This window comes from Photinus pyralis, unplaced genomic scaffold (genome assembly GCF_008802855.1).
Source record: "Photinus pyralis isolate 1611_PpyrPB1 unplaced genomic scaffold, Ppyr1.3 Ppyr1.4_LG3a, whole genome shotgun sequence".
Lineage (NCBI taxonomy): Eukaryota > Metazoa > Arthropoda > Insecta > Coleoptera > Lampyridae > Photinus > Photinus pyralis.
The window spans coordinates 17,059,406-17,077,626 of NW_022170509.1; the positions used below are offsets into that span (position 1 = coordinate 17,059,406).

General features: G+C 37.0%; 1 long non-coding RNA gene across 1 annotated transcript in view; it reads left to right on the forward strand.

Moving 5' to 3' along the window:
• LOC116166193 overlaps nt 1–17,817 on the forward strand; it is a 104,609-nt gene extending 86,792 nt beyond the window's left edge. Inside the window, exons 2-3 of the long non-coding RNA XR_004144282.1 lie at nt 17,036–17,067; nt 17,505–17,817. This is a non-coding gene — a long non-coding RNA (uncharacterized LOC116166193). The remainder of the gene's footprint in view (nt 1–17,035; nt 17,068–17,504) is intronic.
• Nucleotides 17,818–18,221: the final 404 nt, after the last annotated feature.

The window sequence follows — 18,221 nt, forward strand, 5'->3', positions numbered from 1 at the left end:
TTAAAATTAACAAGCAGGATGTAATTGGACTAGGAACATCTAACTGTTGTAACGAGAGTAGTTAGGTTTGCATTTACATTTTTCGAATTTATCGCTGAAATAAGTAAAGTTTTACAGTGTAGAAAATTTCAAGGTTCTGATGTGTCTTCCCAAACAAATTTTGGACGTGATGATGTAAAGAATTTATCTAGTTGATTGCGGTCAAGGAAATATGTGTCATTTCTAACCAGTCATTGTCAATGGGTTTTGTTTCCTAAGATGTCAAGATAGCGATGATAGGTTGCAAATTCAGTCTTGTTTAATAGAGATATAGTATTACATTAGTAAACTCATGAAATAAAGTCAACTTTTGAGTTAGATTAGTTTGGAAAAGGGATTATCGACCTGAGGTTGGTAGTAAGAAAGACACTAACCAACAGAAAAATTAGGTATGGAATTTATCGAAACACGTATGCTGTACCAATTCTAACATGCCCTTTTGGAATTATCAAATGGCCAAACGCCGATTTAGAAGAAATCACCAGGATAACAAGGGCAACACTGACAGGACATTGAAAACAAATTTATGTACAGAAAAACGGACGATTAGTAGGAAGACATAATTTACACCGCTGCATCTAGCACGCGAACAAATAGAACCTACACTTCATGCAATAACTATACAGGGTGGTGACTTGCGTAACGCATCATAGGGATTTCAATGTAAAATTCATAACATGCAATTATTGGCTCCCCAAATTATTTTAGAGCAAAAATGTATTAAAGTTTTTTGTAGAAACAATTTTTGGACGCCATTCAACTGTATTAGTTTTCGATTTGTTTCATATAAAGACGAAAAATTGGAAAAATAACACTCGCATCTTTTTCAATAATCTGCGATGCCATTGAATTTTCTAAAACAAAAAGATATCCGTCTTTATTATGCAAAAAATTGAAAACTAATAAGGTTGATTGCCGTAAAAAAATTTTTTCTACAAAAAACCTTAGTACATTTTTGCTCTAAAATAATTTGGGGAGCCAATAATCGCATGTTATAAATTTTACATTGAAATCCCTATGATGCGTTACGCAAGTCACCACCCCGTATAACCATTTTCAACTAAAATCTCCTCGTTTTTTATTTCATCGAATAAATCATTTTTGAAAAATGTCAAAAAATTGTGCTTCAATGAGTATACAAGAGGTTCGAAACATTCTTTTAATTCAAATTTAATTTAACTATTAGTCCTTTGTTACATCATCTTTCCTTTTATTTTATTTATTTTTATTTTTCTTTTTTAATTCTATTATTTAGTTATTCACTTTGCACCTGACAGAAGGTATTAACAAGTTTTTAAACTTAGATATCTGCTTATACATTTATTTTTAGTATAGTCAGGAGCGGATTGGCACGGGGGGGGGGGGCGATTGCCACCTAGCCTGTAGATCATAATGGCCCGTTGGAAATTTATAAGTATGTGCTGTATTTAGTTTCTTGCACTATTAATAATTTATTAACACGTATCTCTAATTGGGGTTGATGTTAGGTTGTTAAAAAATTCTGTTTTAATTGAAGTGTTTTACAATGAATTTATCATTTTTTGTCGTAGTATTTTGAAAGTGCTGAAATACAATGATAGGCGACGCACCTCGTGTGGATTGTATATTTTGTTACTTTTAATTATCAGCTGCAATTTAAAAAAAAACTGTATGGTAATTGATTTTCGAGAAAGGAGTACTTTAAAATGTTTTTGTGGTGCACCTCAGAGCTAACCCCCCCCCCCTCCGCCACCTTCATTACTACACTAATACTTTTTTACCAAAATTCAACTACACCAAAATTTCTCGAGAAAACACTTTTTCTAATTAATTTGGGTTGGGTGCGTAGAATCCAAATCAATTCGTACTTTTTCGATCAGACTTCTCAATCAAAAGTTACAGACTAGAAACCAATTTCGAAAAAAAAATCAAAGGGCTGTAACTTTTGAACTAGTAGCCCAATCTTGGAACTGTTTGAAATTATGGATTCTACATGTCACATTCTATAAGAAAATTTTTTTTCCGGGTCGATCCGAGACAATTTTTATTTCGGGGTTCAAAAAAAGGCAGTGTATAACCTTCCTTTTTTTACCAAAAATCGACTACACCAAAATTTCTCGGGAAAACACTTTTTCTTATTAATTTGGGTGCGTAGAATCCAAATCAATTCGTACTTTTTCGATCAGACTTCTCAATCAAAAGTTATAGACTAGAAACCAATTTCGAAAAAAAATTCAAAGGGCTGTAACTTTTGAACTAGTAGCCCAATCTTGGAACCGTTTGAAATTATGGATTCTACAGGCCACATTCTATAAGAAAATTTTTTTTCCGGGTCGATCTGAGACAATTTTTTTTTGGGGCTCAAAAAAAGGCAGTGTATAACCAGGGGCGGGGGGGGGGCGGGTGGCGATTGCCACCTGGCCTGTAGACCATAATGGCCCGTTGGAAATTTATAAGTATGTGCTGTATTTAGTTTCTTGCACTATTAATAAATTCACGTTTCTCTAATATTGGGGTTGATGTTAGGTTGTTAAAAAATTCTGTTTTAATTGAAGTGTTTTACAATGAATTTATCATTTTTTGTCGTAGCATGAAAGTGCTGAAATACAATGATAGGCGACGCACCTCGTGTGGATTGTATATGCTGCAATAAAAAAAAACTGTATGGTAATTTATTTTCGAGAAAGGAGTACTTTAAAATGTTTTTGTGGTGCACCTCAGAGCTACCCCCCCCCCTCGGTCACCATCATTACTACACTAATACTTTAATGGCCCGTAACCTATGCAATTCCACCTGGCCCGCAGTTACCCAGTCCGCCCCTGAGTATAGTAATGATTTAAGTTTAAAGTTATTTTTTTGTTTTTTATGTACAAATAAATGGCTTAATATTATTAATAAGAAAGTTAAAATTGCGCAGTTTGCGCATGCGCACATCTGATTTTTACAATATTCAATATGGTTGTCTTTACCAGAAGCTTCTGTGGTTAAAATTCCAAAAAAATATCTGGCCATAATAGCGCCTTCCAACATAAGTTGGAAAATGCGCTAAAAAGGAATCTAAATCTGGAATAAAATGGGGGTTGCCATTTAAAATAAGGAATTTGGTACCTACGTCCGGTATAACCGGAAGTTTTAGAAAACTGCCACTATCTTAAACAAGTAAAAAGGTTTTTGCCCTAAGGCGAGTAACTCAGCGCATTTTCCATGCACTGATCAGTACTTCCCAAAGGGCAATAGCTATGGGTGCTTTATTAGAGGCATCTAAGGTTAAAATTTCAAAGAAATATCTTCATAAATAAGAAAGTTGGCTCAGGTGCCAGAGCTACCGAATTCAAAAAGAACGAACGAAATATATTGGAAACTGTAGGAGTAGTTAAGGCCTCGGACGGACGGACGGACGGACGGATGACTGAAATAGCGCACTCAACTTGGAAAATGTTTTAAAAAGTAGTTCATGGTCGAGAACCATTGTGTGTAAATTTTTATAGCGTATCTTTTTCTCATGTAAGGTTAATTGTGCCTTTAAAAGAAATCCATGTACATTTACAATGGTATCAAACAAACGCAATGCGCTTGTGTTCTCTATTAATAAATATCGCAATACATCCATTCGAAGTGAAAAAAATTAAGTTTGAGAAAAAAGCGACGTAAGGTATACATATGCGTATGGTTTTCTAAATTCGCAAATCCCGCAGGGCTTTTTCATGTCGTGAATATTTAAAGAAGGGATTTCCCTGTAATCATAGATTTTATTATTTGGAACGGATGTAGTGCCAATATTTATTGATATTACCCCTGACACCCGAACCTTTCGTTATTTGATATAGAGAATCGATGTTAAATATGATTCGGATTCGCAGTTTTGTCAGGATTAATGGTCAACGTTTATATCTTTGACTCGAAAGTGATTTGATTAAAGGAGAAGCTGTTCGCTCAAATACCTTCGTATTATATTACACATATTTGTATAATACGGGGACGGGTTAAGGCCGATCATCCCCTGACGTGACCTGACTTCTACACGGGCGAGTGCCTAATAGAAACACCCTGCCACAAACTTCTCTTCTGGATATGACTTGGGGCGCGGACCCTATATCTGTTCTGCGTGAGGCATGAAACGACATTGCATGTCAAACATATTTGCTGCGGAAATTGTCGGTGTGACAGTGTTGTAGGGTAGAGGTAGAGCACCCTTCGCGAGAGTCCTGCTAAACAGGTTTGTTTTTTTAGTTACATAAGTGAACAGGCTTTAAAATTCCGGACACAATTTGCATAGACAATGTTGGATATATTTGTTAATTCCTGAAATTGCATCGGGATCCTACGATTTAGGACTGCGGTTAGCCATTTCCTGTTACCCATACGGATCTACCCTAAACTGTCCCTACTTATTATGCACAATTACTACAACTACAAATGGGATGAACCCGACTGACCAACGATTTACATTAGATATTCCACATGACTTTTTATATAAGGAGGTGAGATTTATTGTTCCTCTCGCCACATTTGTGTAATACAGTAAAGGTATCTTCTAAGGATTGGGTCAATATGGCTTGTTTGAGGTATAATTGTATATTTACGATTATGGCCCTACAGAACTGGGATAAATATTTACATTTCTTAATAGTGTCATTAACAGCGTAATTCGATTCACGTTTAATGTCACCCAACAAACGATAAAATATCGTGTACTAAAATTTGATCTGATGTGAGAATCAATATACGCCACTAAATGGGATGATCCAAGTTTAGGACGCACCTAAGTACTTATTTCAACATAAGAAGATCCTTAGCTAGTCTTAACATAAAGTTGTAGGCACGCAATTTACAATTCAATTTACTCTACATGAAAACCCACTATATTAATATCTGAGTTTTTTAATTTTACTTTCAATGGAAACCCTACTCAGTTCATTGTCAGACGTTGATCTTGTATCAGCTTTACGTATATTAAGTATTAAGGTAACAAGGCACATCGACGCTTAACTTAGATTTTCATCTAGCTACAGGTACATTTTCAATTTCGTAATGTGGGTCGGCACTTATCGATTTCCGGTTACTACGAAGTTTATCTCTCTTAACTGGTAATTTTTTTTGTGTTTTAAAACTGTAGCGGGAAATTACGGTCGCGTGGTGATGTAACAGCTTTTTTGTACCCAATGGAAAGCATCCTCGGGGGTTGATAAAAAAAACAACTTTTCTCATTTTGGTATATGCATAGTTAGAAACTTCGTAAAGGGTTTGCTCGATATGTTTTGAAAATAGTTACAAATTTACAACGCATATGCTTAGCAATGATTATTACAACTGATAATCGTAAATTGTCACTTGGAACTGACTGCTCATGTTGAATATACTCTCTGGCTTTCTCCTGATGGAAGTTAAAGAAAGTCATATGAATTAGCATTGCTTATATACCACGAATATATAATCAATGGAATTAGTAAGAAACAAGCAAAATGCCTTAGTTCAAAGTTTCAATCTTGCGATAAATTAAGAAGCGAACATTGAAAGAAACGACGTTTATAGTATGTATAAACGCTATATTTATTGATCAGAAGTTCATTGAATCAACTAATCATTTTATTTATATAATAATTTCTTTTGAACTGCTTTTCATTGCTCAGTTAGTAAAATGAATCACTGTTCATTCCTTGAAAAACTTTTGTATGAACCTATTTATGTACACCAACAACGTATTTAATATAGTTAGTAGAATTTGTCTTACATACATTTTTCATTCTAATGACGAAAACAAGCATTGAATTATAATTACTATACGTTTATTGATTTTTTGATTTATTTTAAATTTCATTGTTTTGACAATACCTGATAAGTCACAAAACACAAAAGATATTATAAATACTAATGGAAAACAAGATTGGTGCGATCAAATAAAATAAAGCAACTAGTAAAATTATAATAAATTGTATGTACAGGGTGTAAATCGAAAAGTGGACCATAGGCGTTTAACATGGGAAATTACTTTTTCTTTGCGCAAACGTTTGCTAATTATTTTACGCAAAAATACTTCAAATAAAAGTTATATATTTTATTTATTTTTAGTTAATAGATATAAATTCTGCATCTAAATCATGTGAAACGATTATTCTACCTTTTCTTGTACGCGAAAAAATTAGGCGACTTCAATGCACAACTAGGCAGACTGGACGGAAGTGAATAGGAGGAAGGGAACGGCAGCGACCTTTAGGAGCATGGTACACCTACATGGGCTGAGGGTAGAAAACATATTCGGCAAGTCCAAAATGGTAACATGTAGGAGGGGAAACATTGAATCGCTGATTGCCCACATAACAAGGACGAAATCAAAGGAAATAAGCGTCACGAACACAGCAGAGATATGGGCAAAAAACAGTAGGATCGGACCACAAAATGGTAAAGGGGAAAGTAAAGAGGGGGGAGGGGAAGAAGAGAACAGGAAGGAAAGGACAAGGAGCACAACGGGGAAACCGAAGGGTGGAATGTGAAACTTCTGTCAGGGGAGAAGAAAAGAAAGGAGTACCGAAAGGAGTGGTAAAAGATTAGAAGCAAAAATGGGATGGGATACCATATGGAAAAAGATCGGCGAAACGATCAAAGAAGCAACAAGGAAAACACTAGGGAAACAGAAACCGCCCATGGGACCGAACAGAAAGCGGGCCAAAACCCACACGAACCTGAAACAAAGAAGAAGCTAAGGGAAGCCAAGGAAGAAGAAAACAGAGCCTATGAGCAACACGAAATCAAGCAATTCGCCGAGTTCGCGGAGAACATCGCCAAACTCAGACCAATGGAGAGGAATACGGAAATGTAATGGTATAGGCACATCAGAAAATATAAAAGGAGGAAACAAGGGGGAAACAGAAAATATATACCAATGACAGTGTGGGCGATGCTGGGACTACCCAAATTCCTAATCAACAGAACCATACACGCGTGGCAAAGGGAGTATACTAGTATACAATGGTTTTGGAAGAAAACCGAACACCAAAAGAAAACCAGGGGGATCAAACAAGGATGTCCGTTTCCCCAAGGCTCTTCGCGGTAGCACTTGACCACGCTATAGAACAAACAAGGATGGTGGTGAGGAACCTTAGCATAGGCGACCAATTACAACTACCGACATTATTGGCGTACGCGGACGATCTACTCGTAATCGCGGATAATTTATAAGACACTGAGGACTTCGTCCAGGCCATCGGGGTACCAGGTACACCCGGAAATGGTGGACCTACAAATATACAACGAAAAGAGCTACATGATGACAAGAGTGCCAGGAAACAACACCCCCAGTACAAAGAAGGAGAGAAGACCATAGCCGGGAAGGAGATAACCATGAAGCACAAGATCAAATATACGGGAACGTATGTACATAAGCAGCACCCTCAGCAGGCACAACGCAGTGAAAGGCAGAATAACCAACGCATTCAGAATCACACACGGAATCTGGAACTTCATACGAGCGAAGAAAGTACCGGACAGCTTGAAATGATGATTTACAACACGATCGTAGCACCGACAATCTTATACGGAATTAACACTTCAGCGCCAACAAAGAGCAACAGACGAACATTGAGGAGGGCGGAGTGGAAGGCACTCAGGATACTGAAGAAAACAGCAACCTCACAAGAAAGCAGAGAAGAGAACTATTAGAGCAAAAGACGTTTGCCAGGAGACTGAAGATGAGGCAGATGAGATACTGGGGACATACCAACAGGAGGAACAAAGACCATATCATCCGGGCTGCCAAGATTCTATGTGCCTCGGAATGGAAGGTAGGCCGACCCTGCCAAACATGGAACACCACCATAAACCAAACGGTAGAGGTCTCGGGGATTACCATGGGAAGATGGGAAGAGAAGAGCAGAGACAAACATCAAAGGAAGAAAGAAAGCAGAAGAATACTGGAGGTGGAGGAAGAATCAGCCACAAGGAAGAGGAAAAGGGGACAGAAAGTAACGCAGGGAGAGGACAACAATAAAAAGAGCCTAACACGAGGGAAAACAGGGAAGGGAACGAGACCATAGGATAGGAACATCGGAAGCCAATGAACGCCCGGAGAAGAAGCTATCACTAGAAAGCAGAGTTCCCTCTAAGGCAGAATACCAGTGGCGAAGCTGTGGCCGTACCCGTTCGGGTCGGATAACACCCAGTTAGCCACCCCTTCACAACCCCCCCAATCCACAAAATCCACCACATTGTTTGGCATATGTCGCGGCCCAGCGCGATGGCAACAAAGTAGTGGAGAAACGTCCCTGATAGTGTCTACCAGGGACGCATCCTCACGACAGTTGACTAAATCCTGGGAGAGGCGGCGACGCCAGGCATATGTCAAAGTTTCAAGTTTCAAAGGAAGGTTATACACTGCCTTTTTTTGAGCTCCGAAGAAAAAATTGTCTCAGGTCGACCCGGGAAAAAAATTTTCTTATAGAATGTGGCCTGTAGAATCCATACTTTCAAACAGTTCCAAGATTGGGCTACTAGTTCAAAAGTTACAGCCCTTTGAATTTTTTTTCGAAATTGGTTTCTAGTCTATAACTTTTGATTGAGAAGTCTGATCAAAAAAGTACGAATTGATTTGGATTCTACGCACCCAAATTAATAAGAAAAAGTGTTTTCCCGAGAAATTTTGGTGTAGTCGATTTTTGGTAAAAAAGGAAGGTTATACACTGCCTTTTTTTTGAGCCCCGAAAAAAAAATTGTCTCAGATCGACCCGGAAAAAAAATTTTCTTATAGAATGTGGCCTGTAGAATCCATAATTTCAAGCAGTTCCAAGATTGGGCTACTAGTTCAAAAGTTACAGCCCTTTGAATTTTCTTTCGAAATTGGTTTCTAGTCTATAAATTTTGATTGAGAAGTCTGATCGAAAAAGTACGAATTGTTTTGGATTCTACGCACCAAAATTAATAAGAAAAGGTGTTTTCCCGAGAAATTTTGGTGCAGTCGATTTTTGGTAAAAAAGGAAGGTTGTACACTGCCTTTTTTTGAGGCCCTCAAAAAAATTGTCTCAGATCGACCAGGAAAAAAAATTTTCTTATAGAATGTGGCCTGTAGAATCCATAATTTCAAACAGTTCCAAGATTGGGCTACTAGTTCAAAAGTTACAGCCCTTGGAATTTTCTTTCGAAATTGGTTTCTAGTCTATAACTTTTTATTGAGAAGTCTGATCGAAAAAGTACGAATTGTTTTTTCTAAAGCCCTCAAAGAAAATTGTCTCAGATCGACCCGGAATAAAAATTTCTTATAGAATGTGGCCTGTAGAATCCATAATTTCAGACAGTTCCAAGATTGGGCTACTAGTTCAAAAGTTACAGCCCTTTGAATTGTCTTTCGAAATTGGTTTCTAATCTAAAACTTTTGATTGAGAAGTCTGATCGAAAAAGTACGAATTGTTTTGGATTCTACGCACCAAAATTAATAAGAAAAAGTGTTCTCCAGAGAAATTTTGGTGCAGTCGATTTTTGGTAAAAAAGGAAGGTTATACACTGCCTTTCTTTGAGCCCCGAAAAAAAATTGTCTCAGATCGACCCGGAAAAAAATTTTCTTATAGAATGTGGCCTGTAGAATCCATACTTTGAAACAGTTCCAAGATTGGGCTACTAGTTCAAAAGTTACAGCCCTTTGAATTTTTTTGAAGAGGTAGAATAATTGTTTCACATGATTTAGATGCAGAATTTATATCTCTATAACTTTTATTTGAAGTATTTTTGCGTAAAATAATTAGGAAACGTTTGCGCAAAGAAAAAGTAATTTCCCATGTTAAATGCCTATGTTCCACTTTTCGATTTGCACCCTGTACATAATTAAACATCTCTGCTCCGATGTCAACTAACAATACGGAAAAGTACAGGTAAAAATACAAGCAGTATTCATGTTAAATTTGGTTATCATCACAAACAGAAACCACATACTAAACAGAAGAAATTTGTTTATTCTAAACGTGTTATTAAGGTACCCTCTATCTATTTCTATCAATTTCATGATCATACCTGGAGGGCTTATTAGTGTCACGTATCCTCATCAGTGTGATCTTTCTCTATATGAGTCCATTAACCATTTATACCGTGGAGGAAGTACCTCATACAGTTCGGATTGTGCACTGAATCTGTTTCTTTCTCTCTCGTGCCCACCGCCGACGGTGCGCAAGTACCTAATAATAAAAAGGGCGGGGAAGGGGGTCATCTAATTAACTTTTCGGATACGTGACGCTAATAAGCCCCCCAGGTATGATCATGAAATTGATAGAAATGGATAGAAGGCACCTTAATAACACGTTTAGAATAAAAAAACTTGCCGAAGAAGGCCTACATTTTCCACGATCTTAATTAAAAGATCACTTTTCTGGAAATTTGGTGTTATTTTACGTATATTTTGTCAGTTGGCGAAACTGAAATACTTTATGTTATAGCTGGTGACAGCTAATTTTTGTAGGAGGTTATGTTAACTTCTTCGTGTACTAAATTGGAATATGCTGGATTAACATAATATAATAAAAGTAGTATAATAGGTGTACCATACAATACAATTTTTGGTTTTGTTCGACTTATACACCAAATAAGCGACACTTCATGTCCCGGGGGGCTTATTAGCGTCACGTAACCCACTGATAATATACTTCCACTTCCACACGTGAATACATAAATGAATACTTAATAAAATAATATAAAGGCAAAACCACCACCACCACCACAAACATGGTTTCAATAAACAAATATCAAAATCTAATACAAAATGTAAATAATAACAAATTGTGACCTGAAATGTACAGATTAATGGTTAGTCTGTCTGGACTACTGGATTACGATAGAATGTTGGACAGGGTCCACGCGTACTTAGGCCTCGTTTTTTCCGCTCACGAGCACTTTTCCCGAGCGCTCGCGATAAACCGCTGGAGCACTTTTAGGACTGCTCGGAACTCGCAAGCGGTTTCGCTTTTCAAAACGACTCGATACTCGACCTAGCTCTAGTTATAGGGCGTCTTGGCAGTTCTCAAAGGACATCCCTGTTCTAATACACTCCCTACTGGAGTTGGAAAAAAAGATCTACTTTGTTTTGCAAGACTGCAGAATTCGAGAAGCGTGCTCCGGTAGGGCACTCTCTAAGTCTAAGTTACTCTGGCATTGCGATCGCCCTTTTGAACGGTTCCCTTTCAAATGAAATTATTCTATGGTCTGACATGGTCGCTTCTGGAGTGCTTTGCCACTTCGTTATAGGGTCAAAGATACTCGATGATTCCAGACTGAGATCAGAGTCTGACTTCGGGTAGTTACAAACGTGGGTTTATTGCCCTGATTGAGTATCTCTCGATGAGTACTTGTCTGGTATTGAAGTAATGATTTACCCCTTGGGTTGACGTATCGTATTGTGAACATTTGAGTCATATCCTGTAATGAGCTGTTTGCTTTTTTCTCGCAATGTTGTATCAGTTCCACCCCCACCACCACCAGAATCTCTCGGGAGATAGACTGATTCTATTACTAATTCAGCTCTACCCCGTGTATCACAACTTAATTGTATAGTTGTGATATTACGCCCACACAGGTGTGGCAGCAGAAGAGCTTTAAAGTGGCTAGTGACATAGATACATGTTCTTGGTTTTTCTTGCAGTGTATCAAAGAAAACGGTTCCTTTTGTAGCACAAGAAACCCTTGATTTAACCCAGGGTTCTTGAATGGGGCCAATGTCCTGCTTTACAGCGGGACCTCGGCCTAAGGTAGCAGCATCAGCCGCCCTAAATTCTCTTTCATACTTATGTACGTATAAAATGGCTGTTTGTAATAGACCCGGGTGAGTTTCTGACGCTGGAGAGCACTAACCACACGTTGAAAGATAAAAAATAATAAAATAATAAACAACCCTCGCCTTTAGATAGGAAAATAAGCCTTCCCCCCTGGCGATTAGATTAACCTGGCCCTTGCGGAGCCTAGGAAGCACTAACGTTAGGTGTGCAACCTCCCACAATTGTGGGGGTTGCCAATCACCTTCTCTAACCACTCAAGGGAACGGTTGTTTTCGCACGATATTCTTAGAATCTCGCCCGAGTGCCTCCAACCCGTGAACGTGAGTACTAGTTTAGTTTGGAGGTCTATGTAGCGCCGTTTTTGTACCATATCCGCCTGGTTAGTCGTAAGCCTACCCAGTGAGTGATTGGTATCTATGACTTGTAGCTACGACTGCGGGGCGCTTCAGCTTTACTGACACCCGCCTGTGGTTGGGACTTTCTTTGTCGGCGGTTGGGTCCTCTTTCGCCTGCTCCTTTGCTCGTCTGACCGGAGTTAGCTCTAGGAACCTCTGAATCCGGGTTGGATCACGGGAGGTCGATGTTGGGGCAGTTTTGGGCCAGCCTAGCCTTCTTCCTCCTTTTTGTTCAGCTCCGGAGATGCGCTTTCGTGGTGTGGTGTGTTGAGGCTCGGTGACCAGCTGCCAAGGCTGACAAGGATCAACGTTCACAAGTCACTTTGTGTGGTAAATTTCGGGGTTGGTTAATTCTAATTCAAAAATAACACCCCACGCTATACAGATGTCACAAAAAAAATAAAATCAGGTGCAAAGTACTTTTCTCTCTTGATTCCGCCAGCGTCTCATTGTGAATGCCCACCAAAAATTAAATCATGCGCTAATTTACAAATGGTTGACTTAATTCTTCTCTATAAATTCTCTATAAATCATATTCACGTGGATGCAACGGAGTACCACAAAAACCAGATAAGATCGAATGCGCAATGAACAAAAATTTTCCTGTAACCCTAGACAATCACGCCATATCCCACGATACGGAGACGTGCCTTAAGTTTTCAATCTAATAAATCAGGACCGTACTGGACCACTACATTCATATATTTGCATGTTGCTGTATTACTGCTTAGAAAGAGGTGATGAATGCTGTACAATTTTTAACACTCATACATTTACATACATACTGTAACGTGATTTATAAATTCGGGTTCGATTTATATCAATATTTATTAAACAAAACTAAACACTACAAAAAAAAAACGTACAATTTATATCGATTATTTATATCACACACTTCGCAATTTATATTTCCGCGCGCTAATGTTTCATACGTACTCGATCTCGTTCGATAGTAAACTGCCGCGATGTTCGGTCCGCAACCATTTATACACGCAAGCAATGTAAGTCCAGTACATTCTCGAATATTCCTACACAATCCCGCTATCGTGCGCGTAGAAAATTCCAGAGCGCCAAAGGCGACGTCATGTCTGGAGCATTTCCGTTACAATACAAATGTGTCCATTTTTATATGGTACATTTGAAGTATAATTACGAATCACTTGCAATTCTGAAAATTTGGGAACTGCAACTGCCAAAACTTGAGTTTCTAGCGATGATATCACCTTATTCTCTATCCACTTCGCTTGACGTATTCAGTGGTATAAACGGGCCAATTCATTGCGCAAAATGTCTTTGTACATTCAACTTTTGTGGTATGTCGTTGGAAACTAATTATGTGTTTTATTGGGTACTAAAAATATAACCAAAATACACAGATGTATATTTTACGATAGAATATGTTACAAGTTATTAGACGTTTGGTATTAATGTTAGTAAGGTATTTACAATGAGAAAGGAATGCGAAGACTAAGGTTATTACCTTAGTTTAGTTTTACTAATCAGATTACTTAAGGAAATCGTTTAGTTGTAATGACGAAATGAGAAATAAGTATATAGTAGTAGAGTACAGTAGAAACTGCTGCTGATAAAATGGAATCATGTGTATTTTGCAATGCCCAAAGGAAAATAACTATAACAAATTTCTTCTTCCCACAAAAATCTGCGAGGGTATATAATATGCCTACCTTCAACAGTTCGAAGCATTTATAGGGTGTTTGCTCATAATATCTAAACGGTACAAGACAGGAATATCCTATCACGAACTTTCTACACCCTAACGTTTTTTTCAAATCTCGTTTCATTTCAAAATAATGAGAGTACAACCCATTAAATGTATTAGAATAATATACACAGTAAGTAAAAAGTATAAGTTGGATTACATGACGTCACATCGCGATTTATACCTTTATTGGATTTATTTATACTCATCGAACCACATTTCATTACTTATTTTACAGTTTTTTTGCAAATGGCTTTAAATTTACGTCAGCTTTAACAAAGTATACTTAATCAAAAAATTTTACTAAATGCGCCCATTACCTCACTTAATTAATAAGTAATGGCATTAATAGAATATAACATTCCATTTATTTGAACACTTTGGCCAGTAACTTTCGCAATGCATAAATCGTGTTTTTTGCCGACATCACTTGTCAGCCTCTGCTTAATGGATACATTTGAAATATTTTATTATTACTTCAAAATTCAACTAGAAATTTCACCTAATGAAATTCTTTCGCCATTATGCGATTTGATGTCAATTGGTGAGATGAAGCTAGGGAACGTATGGGTGAGTACGGTATTTAATATTACCAATTAATTGCAAAATAAAACCGCATATATAATATAGCAATACAATATAATTTGCTATAAAATTAATGTTGTCTCTATACTCCAGATAATTGGCACACATTATACGAATGCGGTCCGGGCGTAATTTTTCGGAAATCTATGTCAACTAACCACATACTGGTCACTTTGGTCGCCTATTATTGAACGTCGTGTATACTTAATTATCACGTTCGCGTATAAGAAAATCGTAGCGCTTTAAATTTGAATTTTTTTCGCAAAAAACCCTTAATTCAGGGTAGTTTAATGGAAGTTCGCCATTTTTTTCCGGGTCGATCTGAGACAATTTTTTTTGAGGGCCTCAAAAAAAGGCAGTGTATAACCTTCCTTTTTTATCAAAAATCGACTGCACCAAAATTTCTCGGGAAAACACTTTTTCTTATTAATTTTGGTGCGTAGAATCCAAAACAATTCGTACTTTTTCGATCAGACTTCTCAATCAAAAGTTATAGACTAGAAACCAATTTCGAAAGAAATTTCAAAGGGCTGTAACTTTTGAACTAGTAGCCCAATCTTGGAACTGTTTGAAATTATGGATTCTACAGGCCACATTCTATAAGAAAATTTTTTCCGGGTCGATCTGAGACAATTTTTTTTTCGGGGCTCAAAAAAAGGCAGTGTATAACCTTCCTTTTTTACCAAAAATCGACTACACCAAAATTTCTCGGGAAAACACTTTTTCTTATTAATTTTGGTGCGTAGAATCCAAAACAATTCGTACTTTTTCGATCAGATTTCTCAATCAAAAGTTATAGACTAGAAACCAATTTCGAAAGAAAATTCAAAGGGCTGTAACTTTTGAAATAATAGCCCAATCTTGGAACTGTTTGAAATTATGGATTCTACAGGCCACATTCTATAAGAAAATTTTTTTCCGGGTCGATCTGAGACAATTTTTTTTGCGGGCCTCAAAAAAGGCAGTGTATAACCTTCCTTTTTTACCAAAAATCGACTGCACCAAAATTTCTCGGGAAAACACTTTTTCTTATTAATTTTGGTGCGTAGAATCCCAAACAATTCGTACTTTTTCGATCAGACTTCTCAATCAAAAGTTATAGACTAGAAGCCAATTTCGAAAGAAAATTCAAAGGGCTGTAACTTTTGAACTAGTAGCCCAATCTTGGAACTGTTTGGGATTTGGGATAATTATATTTTTCTTTGAAATGGCCATATCATTTATTACCCTCTAAAAAACCATATATTTTGAATTTCAATTTTCCCCCTTTTTCGACTCCTTTAAGATCTGTCGTTAAAGATTTTGTTAGTAAGTTCGCAACGGATCAATATTTGTTTTTGACAATGGACTTATTAAAGTTATCAGGTAAATTATACATTATATAAAATACATAAATACGACTAACCTTTGTTTACAATTTTTTCTTCGACGTGGAAAATCTAGAATTCTTACGGTTAACGTTTTTACTCGTCAATTGGGGTTTATATCAAATGATTTCTAAAGGGCTGCAAGATTGATTGGATCATACGTTAATTCATTTGGTGGTTAATGCAATTTGGCGTTTTGCATACACACTCAGATTAACTTGATTTTGATTATGGTTTGATTGAACTTTCAGGAAATCTCTTAGGTAAGCTTTTCACCAAACTACACTTTTGCATTAGCAGCACTAATAATGAACTGTAATATTATTTGATTTTACAAACAGTTTTCTTCGTTGTAATTTCGTGCGGCAACTAATTTCATCTATCTTTTTTACTCGATATCACTGCACAGATATATGCGGTAGTTTCTCAAGAAATTCCCTTACGAACGCGTTTGCTTATAATAGCGGACGGTGTCTTTCACTCAATGGAATCTACACGATTACGAACTTCCACAATGAAATACGCAAAAGCTCTGGGCGGAATATTTATAACAAAATTGATTTTTTATGAACTGGTACTCTTTATTTACATATTTATTTAACTATTTAACTACCTAGACAACTAATGATGATTTAAAAAAAACTTTCTAATTGGAGCACGATGTCGCACCGAATCTACTTAAACGGCTTTTCTATATTCGATTAATTTGAAAAGTTGCGGACAAATGTGTAATTCAAAACCAAAGCCAGACAATAGAGCGACAGGCACAATTTAGAACAAATAATTAATGGACACACGTGTGTGAAGACTACGAAAACTCGCCGTATTACAATCGACAAAATACATACGTGAACTTAACATAAGCAACATTTGTTTAGTGGAATTTTCTTGAAACCTTTGCTCTTTTTAAACTTAAACATTTTTCTTCCGCATAATTTCAAAGGGATAATTTAGCGCAAATAAATGCTATCGTTACAATCGGTATTACGTCGTAATTTTTTTTATCAATCTTAAGATCTCAGAAATTTATTGTTTACTGTTTACTGAAAATCTTCTGGAAAGCCTCTCTAGCAACATAGTCTGAATTTGGGTATCAAAGTAGCGCTTAGTTGCTGCACCTGGGCCTGGTGAATATTCGTTCTCCTAGCACTATGGCAATGAATATAATAATTATAATAATACTAAGTGCGCTTATTTGTTTCCAGGTGCAGAATTGCGGCAGCAACAATTATTTTCGGTAAGTGCCGGTTCCCTTTTATTTTATACAATAACCTGCTAAAGAAATATCTCCCATGTATCTTGGCCCACAACAAGATAGCGAGGCCAGTCCTGCATTAAAGGTTTGATGTAAGAGCGGATTGAGCTCACTAGATGCGTGACCAGGTTCTACTGTTACCACCCACTTAGCACCTATATCGAAAAGTTTCCACCTTTTCCATCCCGGTTTATTTTTTGGTAAAGGTTTTCAAAGAGACATTTACCTGTGCCCACAATTTTTACCGTTGCAAACAATTTTTATTTTAAATTTCAACGTCTTGAGCAAAACAAACTGGGTAAGTAACTCACCCAGAAAACCAACTCACTCATTTTATGCCATTCCCCCATTTTCCTAATTCTACCTTTTCACTCTTGTAACGAGTGGTCGCTTTAGAATTACGAATGTATTTTTTTCAGCATAGGAAAATTACACATATACCACTCCATAGCAAACGAGAACGAAACTATGTCTGGTGATAACAACGTGTAAAATTGTTTGGTGCGTGATAATCGAAGAGAGACTGGAGGGGGATTAATGTTTAGCATTTAGCTTGGACAGCAGTACCAGTAATTCAATATGTGGCAAAGATAAAATATTTAGATAAGGAGCAAATTTAGCATGGATACGAGATCATGAAATAGGCATCGTATTTGTATTCCTTTTCTATTAATCAAGCCATATTTTGTATTGTTTGTGCTTATAATAATATAAACAATAAACTAAGGTCATATGTGGTGTTATCCGAGTTCAATCAAATCAGACCATTAGATTTTGAATTTCAGATTTTAAGAGGAGGTGACACCAAACTTCCGGAAACATTTTTATTACTGAGCTAGCCGTGGGTAGAATTTTTGTCAGTGCCGTAAAAGTTCAATTTGATTTTATGCAAGTGAGGTCTTCGACCCTTGTACATGTAATTAAACCCGTTACACTCTCGAAATCCTCCCCTCTCTTGTTCTTTCAAAATTCTACACTCAAGCTTACAAGAGTGGTACGCTCCTCTTTTGTACCCTACAGACAAAAATAATTCCCATTCAATCAAACCCCCAAAACAACCCCTAAGTACTGAAAATGACTTCAATAGGCCACAGGCAGTAGATTTACAAACAAAATTTAATTGAATTTGTTGTTTA